The 10,643-nt window shown below is 37.9% G+C and overlaps 1 long non-coding RNA gene across 1 annotated transcript; it reads right to left on the bottom strand.

The window, feature by feature from the left end:
• Positions 1 to 7,765: 7,765 nt before the first annotated feature.
• On the bottom strand, positions 7,766 to 9,202 carry LOC131235149 (uncharacterized). Its single transcript, XR_009165967.1, has 2 exons — positions 8,174 to 9,202; positions 7,766 to 7,954 (listed from the first exon to the last, which is right to left on the bottom strand). It is a non-coding gene; the product is annotated as an uncharacterized LOC131235149 (long non-coding RNA).
• Positions 9,203 to 10,643: the final 1,441 nt, after the last annotated feature.

Here is a 10,643-nt window from a genome sequence, read left to right as displayed (position 1 = left end):
TGGACAAATGCTGACTGGGCCGGATCAGTTACCGATAGACGTTCTACATCAAGATATTGCACTATGTTGGGTGGTAATCTTATTTCTTAGAGAAGCAGAAAGCAAAGTGTGGTTGCTCGCTCTAGTGCTGAGGCCGAGTTCCGTGCCATGGCACATGGTGTTTACGAGATGATCTGGCTACAGAAATTGTTGCAGGAATTAGGAGTTGATGTTCCAACTCTAACAACTCTGTACTGTGATAATAAAACGGTGATTAACATTGCTCATAATCCAGTACACCATGATCGCACAAAACATATTGAAGTTGATCGTCATTTTATTTGTGAAAAGCTTCTTTCTAGGAAGAATTGTATGGTGTTTGTTCCTACGACTGAACAACATGCGGATATTCTCACCAAAGCAGTTGGCACCATTCAGTTTCAGTTTGCACTATCCAAGCTCGGTATGCTTGATATCTTCCAGCCGGCTTGAGGGGGAGTATTAAAGTGTATCTTCAATACTACAATCAAGGATTCTCCAATCAATACAGCCATTGTTTCTATCTTTGGGTGATAGCCCTTTCATGTGTAATCTTTTATATATGTGTATACATAGGGATTAAAATAATAACAATGAGCAAGCTTTCTCCTAACTCTCTCTCTCTCTCTCTCTCTCTCTCTCTCTCTCTCTCCCCCGTAGTTTTATCTTTTTTGTTTTTACATCTATTTCTTCTACACTTTAATTACCTTTTAAATGAAAGAAGCATAAGAAAGTGGGATCAATAAATAGGGAGAGGGGTAGCAAAAATGATGTAAAATTGACAGTCATAGAAAGGGGCAACAACAGACTGAGAGAGTGGGTAGCAAAAATGATGTAAAATTGTCATTCATAGTCAAATGCTGTGAAAATCTGAACATCCAACCAACAAACGCATGAAAGTCCTACGAACTTTTTTGAAAACTCATCATACGTGATGAGTCTCGAAAATCTGAACAGTCTACGTGAAGCAAAACCTCATGAAACCCTCAAGTACCAATTTTTACTTTGAACCAAAACTTTAGTAGGCCATGAAAAATGAAAACAATTTCTTCCCTTGATTTGCATCTCTTTGCCCACCAGAAAATTCAAAAAGTCTATAATTTATCGTTGAAATGTTGTGGTGTTTAGTTCGATAACATCAAAAGTTGTTTGATACCATCGAAGTCCCATCATTGCACAAAGTTATGTAGATTTGTATATATGTGGATTTGTTTCCAAAAGCTTTTATATATATATATATATATATATATATATATATATATATATATATATATATATATATATATATATGGGTGTATTTGTGATTATGATGTATCTTAGAGTTTTTTAATTCATGCACGCGATATTCAAGGCTTTGTAAGAGAATATTCAAGACTTGTTCGAAGTTAAATATATTCTCTATCTCTTGTAAATTTTAATTTCATAATGATATTTGTTGTTATTTTATTCGAAAAGATTTTTTCATGTTAAAATTGGAATATTTGTGATTGGGTTTGTTTAAGAATATACTTTGCTTAATTCATTTATGTGCTTCCGTCTTCCTAATATCCTTTATTCTTCTTACTCATGCCTTGGTGCACACTCATTTTCAACAAGAGGTCCATGAGCCCGAGTACCCATCATGGTAAAAGAAGTGGAACAAGTTGAGCATCTTTGATGCAATTGGGGTGCTTCTGTAGGCATTGGAAGTTGACATCACTGGCACCGACTGTAGTTGATCAAATCCGTTGGTGAAGATTGTTATCACTGCCGGTGGATAATTGGCGAGAGTGGATGCGTAATTTAATGAATTTAATTTAATTCAATTTATGCCACGTGTATCTTTTTGAAATGCGAGTATGGAGCGTCACAATAGAGTATCAAATAACTCCACTGTCACGACTGGACGCGGTTTGGGTACTCAACCTGCCTGTCCTAAGCTAAGGACAATCTTGGACCATGCAGGAGGAAGCGGATTAGCTAGTGTACCACACATCATATGGTATATGTTATATCTAAACTGTCCATTCAATTGGCGATCTCAACTTAAGGTTTGAGGTGAAAAATAAGGCATATTGAACTATTAAGTGGACTACATTGGAAAAAGCAGCGGGGGATTGAACATCTACCATTTAAACTTTTTTGAGGTCACAAAAGTTTTGCATCAATATGATTTTTATTTTTATTTCGTTCTTCATACATACAGGTCTTTATGACCTAACAAAGAAATTGGATGGAAAATAAATGTTATGGTGGACCTTACGAATTGTTTAACAGTTAAAATCATTATCTCCGTGGCTATTGGTGGTGTGGTCTAGATGATATTTGAATAATCCTTTAAAATTATCTCTGAAAATAGATGAACAGCATTGATATAATAAATACATCACTGTGGGGCCAACTTTGATCTCCTTTGAACGGTTCATACAACTTGGAGCCCTAGGAGCATCAATGCTCATCCTCTCACGACATGTAGGACCTGCAGCAGCTATATAGCTAGTGTGGTACACGGAGCGGATGGGCTGGTGTACCTCACACTAGCAAGCTGTATTGGCATCAACAAATTTTGCAGGTCTCACCGTGGGGAATGTGTTAAATTCAAATTGTCTATTTGACAAGCTGGTCTTAAGGCTTGAGACAAGAAATACGATAGATCTAACCATCAAATGGACCACACTCCAAAAAAGTAGCGGGGGATTGAATGTCTACCATTTAAACTTTTTTTTGGAGTCACAGAATGTATTTATTCATCCAAAACTTCCATGCACCCCCAAAAAGTTTTCAATGGTAGATGTTCAATCTCCCACTACTTTTTTCATTGTGGTCCACTTGATTTTTAGATTTGTCTTATTTTTTGGTTCAAGCCTTACAACAAGCTCCCCAAATGTATAGATGGTTTTGATACAATCCCATACCTCGTAATGGGACCCACAGAACTTGCTGACATCAATAGCTGGTGTGTGGTACACTAGCTAATCCGCTTCCGTGAATGTATCAATTTTTAACCCCTTCATATATTATCCATTTTCCATTGAAACCTTCCTAAGGCAATAGTAATGTAATGTTTAGTTGTCATTCAACATGTTCTAAAAGTTGTATAGACTTACCAAATAGAAAAGGAAAAAAAAAAAAAAACAAATATCAACTTGATCCAAATTTTAGGTGGCCCACCGGGACTTCTAAGTGGCAGTCGTCATTTAGGACCTGTTTGGCAGGTGGAATTGAATGATATTGAATTGTATTAAATGTGATTAACATTATTATTGCACAATCATTACATATTGATTGCATGTCCGAAATACCATGGCACTGTATCCAACCAATCAAATATTTAGGATAGTATTTATGCTTGGGTAAAATACTAGATTAAGCAAAATTGCATGTTTGGGTAGACCGTGGAATTGTAATCAGCAGACCAAATTCTCAAAATGAATGTCGCTTGTACTTTTGAATGTCATTCACTTGTACACATGTATACCAAATTTGCTCACTTGTGCACATGTATACAAAATTTAAAACGAATGTCATTCACTTGTACACATATATAACCATGTATATGGATGGACGCATGAATGTAGGGCCCACATGTGTAGTAAATTTCAAAATCCACATAAATCCGGCATGAAAATTCAAATTCTGGCATGAACCAATTTACATCCCGCCTAATCCCAACCAAATTGTGGCATGAACCAGATTTAGGATTTTCCAAATTCAGTGTAAATACCCTGTAAATAGCCAATTTTTACAATTTTACCTGTTTGAAAATACGAGGGTATTTTTGCTTCAAAAAATGGTCCAAAATAATTGCAATAAATTTGTGGGCCCCACCGTCATGTATGTGACATATCCGTGTTGTCCATCCATTTCACCGGAACATTTTGAGGCATGAACCGAAAAATGAGGCAAATCTAACATTCAAGTGGCCCACACCAAAGTAAACAATGGCCCTAAGAAGTTTTTAACTGTGAGTGTTCTATTACATTTTTACTGTGGTATAGTCCACTTAAACATTGAATCCACCTCATTTTTTAGCTCATGCCCTAAATTCAATTGGCATGATGGATGGACGGTTTGAATAATCCACATACATCACAGTGAGCCCCACATATATTTGGTAACATCCTCCATTTTAGCCTTAGAAAAAGTTAAGGGTCAAATCAATTGCACGGAACGGTGCCCTAATTACCAAGGGAAATAATTATTGCCCATTTCCAATGTATTTACCTTTACTCCGGAGGTGGGGAGAGTTTGGCTCATGGTATTAGATGAGAGTAAGTGGGATGAAATTGCATTTGGTCTATGCCAATTCCACTCGATGTTTGGAAAGACTGGAAAATCTTGGAATTAGATTAGATGGAATTAGGTCACATGCTAATTCCACTAAATGTTAGCAAGTTGTGTAGGTCCTGCCATAATGTGTGGGCTTATCCACATCGTCCACCCATTTTTCGAGATCATTTTAGAGCATAGGCAAAAAAATCAGGTAATCTAAATCTCAAGTGGGCCCCACCATAGAAAGCAGCGAGGATTGAATACCTACCATTGAAAACTTCTCTGGAGCCACATAAGTTTTGGATCTACCTCATTTTTAGGTCCATGCCATAAAATGAGGTTACAAAACATATAAATGGTTTGGATATAACACATTTGTTATTCTCAATAATTTCAAATGATGGTGGGTATATCCATTCAATGTACCACCGTATTACAAACATATCATGGAATTAAGCTTATCCTATGGTAACAGGGGACAATCTTTGCCATATGTAATAATTATATTTTTTTAGTCACATCCTACCTAATCCTTCTTACTACCGTAATTATTACATATGGGGAGGATTGTCCCTATTACCATGGGATAATTTTAATTCCATATTATGTTTGTAATACCACATGGTACATTGAATGGATATACCCACCATCATTTGAAACCGATTGAGAATAACACGTGTTATATTCAAACCGTTCATCTATTTTGTAACCTTATTTTATGGCATGGGCCTAAAAATGAGGCAAAGATCCAAAACTTATGTGGCCCCAAAGAAAACGGTAGGTATTCTATGGTGGGGTCTACTTGAGCTTTAGATCTACTTGATTTTTTTGACCCATGATCTAAAAAAATGGGTGGAGGGTGTAGATATAGCCCACACATCATGATGGAACCTACACAACTTGCTAACATTGAGTGAAATTGGCACAAGACCCAATGCAATTCCATCTAATCTAATTCCAAGCTTTTCCATTCTTCCTAAACATCGAGTGGCATTGGCACCAGACCAAATGCAATTCCATCCCACCTAAATCTCATCTAATACCATGCGCCAAACCCTACCTAAACCTCATCTAATACCATGCGCCAAACGCTCCCTAAAAAATCAAACATGCCCCAAATGATGGAAGGAATTGTACATGAACAAGTGCAATTCTATCTCTCCTAATCCCAAACGCTCTCTTAGCCTGTTTGGCTGGGCGGATTAAGAGGGATTAGGGGGGATGGGATGGTAAAATCCTGAGATATGCCAAACAAGCCAACTAGACCCGATGAGCTTGTCCCGAGATACGGCAAACCCATGGTTCTTAAACCAATCCACCGACATCACCATCATTACCTTAAAATCCATCCCATCCCTCCTAGTCCCGTTCAACTGTGTGGTGTGTTTGGTTGGATAGATTGGAAGGAATTGGAAGGTAAAATCTCGAGATATGCCGAGTGTGCCAAACAGACTCCATGAACTTATCTCGGGATATAGCAATCCCATCGATCTTAAACCAATCCATTGACACCACCATCATTACCTTAAAATCCATCCCAACCCTCCTAATCCCATGGGATCCGTCCAGCCAAACAGGCTAGGGGGTGTCACGGGCATGGGATTAGATGGATTTAAGTGGGATGGAATTATCAAAATGTGATGATTGCACTATGTCAAGGAATTGTCGTGTCTAATCCAATCGCTTGGATGGCCATCCCACTTCATGTTTGGAAATAGATTAGCTGCTCATCTTGCCACTATAAGTTGGTGCTCTTGGGCCCCACCATGATGTATGTGTTTCATCCATGCTGTTCACCCATTCTTCCATGTCATTTAATGGTATGAGCTCAAAAATGAGTTTGATCCATATCTCAAGCGGACTGCACAGTTGACCCTAGGAGGTTTTTAATGGTGTAATTCAATCATTACCATTTTCCCATAGTGTGGTCCACTTAAGATTTATATCTACCTCATTTTCTAGATCAAGCTCTAAAATTATATTTCAAAATGAATGAACGGCATGCACATCATGGCAAGGTCCACGTAGCATCGACCACTAGCTTCACGGAACCCTTGCCCCGCACTGATTTTAAGGAGGGTCTTAACAACTCATACCTTATGTGTCCCAACCATCCACGGGATCTTGAAACCCACTCCGACCTAATCATCATCATTCACCGAATTCATATTCCGAGCAGGAAAACTTATTTGTTGCAGTGTGATTGAATCGCATCATCACCAGCTCACCACCAGTGATGGCTTGGATAAAATAAGAAAACAAACGAGTGGGAAAAATCTTTTTGTGACAAGGGAGAGGATGAGGATTCCCGCACAATCTGACCACCGTATCCCCGCTCAAAGTTATTTTGAAATGACAACACGTAGCACGTTCCTACACAGGCCTATGCGTTTTTAAAAAGGAAAGACCCACGGAGTCCTACCTACCTAACCGTTGGATAGGTCACCAATAAGAACACGAATTCCTATGTCCCGAATTCCGATGTCTGATAATATGGGAAAACAGGAATTATTTTTAAAACGGGCCAAATTCACATCCAATAACAAGTAAGACAGTGTCCCACTTGAAAGCAAAGATTCTCCACCATTGATGAATTGCTGCTACCAATATCTATGCCGGCCACCAATAAAAAAGATATTTATATTTTTCACATTGATTTTTTTTTTTTTGGGTGCATGATCCACCCACAATGGGACCCATCAGTACTAACGGTTAGATTAGTGAACCATGGACCGTAACTGTATGATCAAGAGGGTAACTTAGACCCCATCAGTCAATCCGGACCGTCCAATTGGTCCTAATAATTTCATGGCTATAATTATGTTATCAGCGGATCTGCATGATCAGATCAATCTGTAACATGAACTTTGCTTACACCTATGGATGGGATGGTTAGGATAGACTTGGAAAAGCACCAGAGGCCTTTCCTTACTAAAAACCCTTGCAGACTTTGCATGGGAGCGTGCCTGTAGCTTTACAACCGTCCATCAGGTTCAAATCAAACTGACCAACGATCAGGTGGCCACCTCATAAAGAATCGTACCTAAAACATCTGAATTCACGTGTTATGGCCTAGTAATTATTTTTCGGGTATGCTTTTCCTCCTCATGAGAGGAGCTAGATAAATGGATGGGATGAAATAAAAACAACCACGTGGGGCCTACGCAAAACTAACGGCATTGCATAAAAAACCGTTCTGGTGTGGCCTACATGTTTTGATCATCATGATTTCTGACGGTTCAGGTGTGAACGCAGACCTGATGGATGAACGGCTTCGATATCATGAAAGTTACTCCCCACGTTTTTCAGGCCACTGATGGGATGTTTCGAATGAATACTACCCAAAAAGTAAAACGTATCAAATGGTTGACAGTACCTATTTTCAAGCAAATGATCCTGACCCTCCATCTATTAAACTGTTGATCAGATGGTTAGAATGGTCTATTGGTGAGTTTATTTGATGGTATAACTATGAAATGCAAGTTAGGACCTAGTGGACGGTCCAAAATCCTTTATTTCGAAACGTAATCTCATCTGGATTTATCACAATACAATATTGATACAGACGATATGTATTTGCATCCGAAACATACTCATACAAACAGTACAATCTAATACTACATATCTAAGCATTTTTACCATATCCCGATACAGATGTATGCATGTCGGTCCAACAATCTGCGCTCTGCAACACAACAAAAAATAAATTAGAAAAAAAATAAAAAATACAACGAACGGTTCAAGATGGAGTTTGGTATTTTATTTCTTAAAAATTACAAAACTTTACTAAAAATGAATTTTGCTTCAGAAATTAACAAAAAAGGAAAAAAGAAAGAGAAAAGAATATGATACATTTGCAAAGTATCAAATGATACATTGATGAGTAGGGAAGTTTGTACAGCACCTTTGCATTCTAGCTAAAAACGGAAATCATCATCCATGATCCAAACCGTTCATATAATGCATCTCACCCTGGATAACCTTCTGTAAAAGAAACCGACCACATTGGAGGATCCCAACCATCCATCATACAACTAATCTTTGAAGGAGCCGTATCCAACGATCTGTTGGTACCGCGTGATGGTTAAGATCGTCCCAATCTGTGATGTGTTGTACAAGGGTCATCCAAAGTGGGGCCTAGCGATTTAGATCACTGAAACATGTGCCTTAGTTGCACAAGACGCATGGTTGAAACACTAAAAAGAAAGAAAAGGAAAAAAACAGAAAACCAAATAAAAATACATATAAAGAAAAACCAATACTGACCAATTTCTCCATTAAAAGTAAATCGAAAAATAGAAGACAAAAAAAAAAAATCCAAACAGATGGAAGAAATTATAGAAAAACAGTGCAAGAAGAGATAGTGATGTAGAGCTCCCTTCAATCCAAACAAAGATCCCAAAAGAATGACTAAAAGCTCCTGAATCATGCAAACCACAACCCTATCTCAATACAACCAAACTTGCAATAGGGAAGTGGAATCCATGGCCCAGCAGCTCAATCCATCCATTGATACCCTCTTTTGGACTTTAGAGGAGCTCTACCACAAAACCCTAATATCACCCAAAAATACAACACCCACGTAGGAAAACCACTCATGTAACCCTAATACCACTTACCACATCCTAAAACCATCCCAAAACCCAATCCCACTGGAAACCAAACTAGTAACTAAAACCGTAAAAACCCTAAAACCACTTCACCCAACAACATCCAAAACCCTAAAACCAATTCACCCAACAACACCCAAAACCCTAAAACCAATTCACCCAACAAAACCCAAAACCCTAAAACCAGCTAAAACCCTTCAAACCACAAGGAAAAAAAAAAAACCAAACCCGCAACTAAAGAAACTCTTCAAACCACATAACTCTTCAAACTCCAAAAACCTATCATAGATCGGGTTTTGTGGATCATATTTAATAAGAGAATGGAGGGTAAAATTGTCATTTAGAATTGCGAGTTTAGAAAGATTTTCCTATTAGCTTAGTTTCGTACCGTTTAAAAATTGGTGTTAAATCTTCAAAACGGAAATCCAGACCGTCCAAGTCCGTGATCTCTACAGAATAATCGAGAAAGTATACTCAAAATATAATATTAGCGATCTGTTTTTCACTTACTAATTTGGACCACGCAATGTTATGGCTTTGACCAGAAATTTGATAACCATTGATTGTGTGGTTAGGATTTGTTTGATCAGTATTATTTCATATATATACTATATCCACGATAAGACCCACAGTTTGGATGGTCTGGATAGATTGTATCGCTGCCAGTACGAAGAGCCTAAGTGACTACCATTTGTAAATTGTGAAGAACTCATATAATAAGGAATTCAGTCTGAAAGATCAATGGAGCGTCGACAGCACGTTTGGTACATCTCTCTTAAACTCGAGCGAGTACAATATTTTCGGTAATCTTCTCCTTGTACGGTAGAAGAATATAACAATAAAGAGATCTGATCCGTTGATCAGTCCTCTACGGTCTGAAAATATAAAAATCGAGTGATTCTCTCATTTAAGTGGGACCCATCTAAATGCAGATGTAGAATGGACTGTTAGAATGAATTATATTTATATTTGAGTTAGAAATGTTACTAACTGAGCTTTAAATTTTTATCACTACTATTATCAAGATAGACTGATGAATGGTTAGGATATTAAGTACGTGTGAGATTTTATCACATGTGGAGCACGAGTGAGTACGATTTATATATCCTGTACCTCTATATAACGAATGAAATGTGTCGGGTCTTGTAAGATTCCTTGGACCCTTATCACATTACACAGTCCGTTCCTCTCATCAGATGAGATCTCGCGAGATGATACGTGATAAATTACAATGCATCTAGTTCTAATTGGGAAGCTGTGATACACCATCATGTACAATGCATCTAGCTCTTATTGGGGGAGTTATTTGCTACTCTGTCTGCTATGACGCTTGATACGCAGGCACTTAAAATTTGTACACATGGCCTACATTAACTCAATGTAAACTTGCTAAATTGTAGAATTCTCTCTCTCTCTCTCTCTCTCTCTCTCTCTCTCTCTAATTCTCATAGCCAAATCAGATTGGTTGCATAATCCTAACCTCATTTTTGACCGTCCAAAAATGTACCCCGATCTGATAGTAGGGTAACCAAATAACCACACTTCTTCTTTCATGATACATCTCTGGGATTCGTAATTTGGACGGTTTAATTTGTGTTACTTATTTGACACGTGTGGAATTTCTAAGTGGCTGTGTATCATCTGTCACACTATGGAGTATCAAAGTTCTGTTCTTTTTTGTTTGTACCAGTGGTTTCATTGATTTAGTGGTCCAGATCGTCCATCTTATGAGACTCATTCATACTATTTAGGTCTTCCTTCTCT

Source organism: Magnolia sinica, chromosome 19 (assembly GCF_029962835.1).
Source record: "Magnolia sinica isolate HGM2019 chromosome 19, MsV1, whole genome shotgun sequence".
Lineage (NCBI taxonomy): Eukaryota > Viridiplantae > Streptophyta > Magnoliopsida > Magnoliales > Magnoliaceae > Magnolia > Magnolia sinica.
This window is presented reverse-complemented; position numbering and strand designations above follow the sequence as displayed.